Source organism: Phalaenopsis equestris, unplaced genomic scaffold (genome assembly GCF_001263595.1).
Source record: "Phalaenopsis equestris unplaced genomic scaffold, ASM126359v1 Scaffold000087, whole genome shotgun sequence".
Classification (NCBI taxonomy): Eukaryota; Viridiplantae; Streptophyta; class Magnoliopsida; order Asparagales; family Orchidaceae; genus Phalaenopsis; species Phalaenopsis equestris.
Window position 1 is genome coordinate 24,621 of NW_018164529.1, and position 291 is coordinate 24,911.

Below are 291 nucleotides of genomic sequence, written 5' to 3' on the forward strand. Positions count from 1 at the left end.
TTGAGATAAATATCAAGGTTAACCATGGGTTGAAGGCTGGCTTGGGACTCAACCCTAGGGTCTAAGGTGAGTCATGGCAAGGCTCATTTGATCATACCAAGCTCAATTGGTTTGAGTTTGGTCATAGTTCCAAGAAGATGCATATGCTCAAATATTGTGTTTGGACTAGGTTAGGCATGCCAGTTGGCCCAATTAAATATGGAATTTGGTGTAGGAGATCATGAAGAACAACTTTCATGAAGGGTGAAAGTCATTTTGAGGTCAATTGGTTAATCAATTTGGTGGATTTTT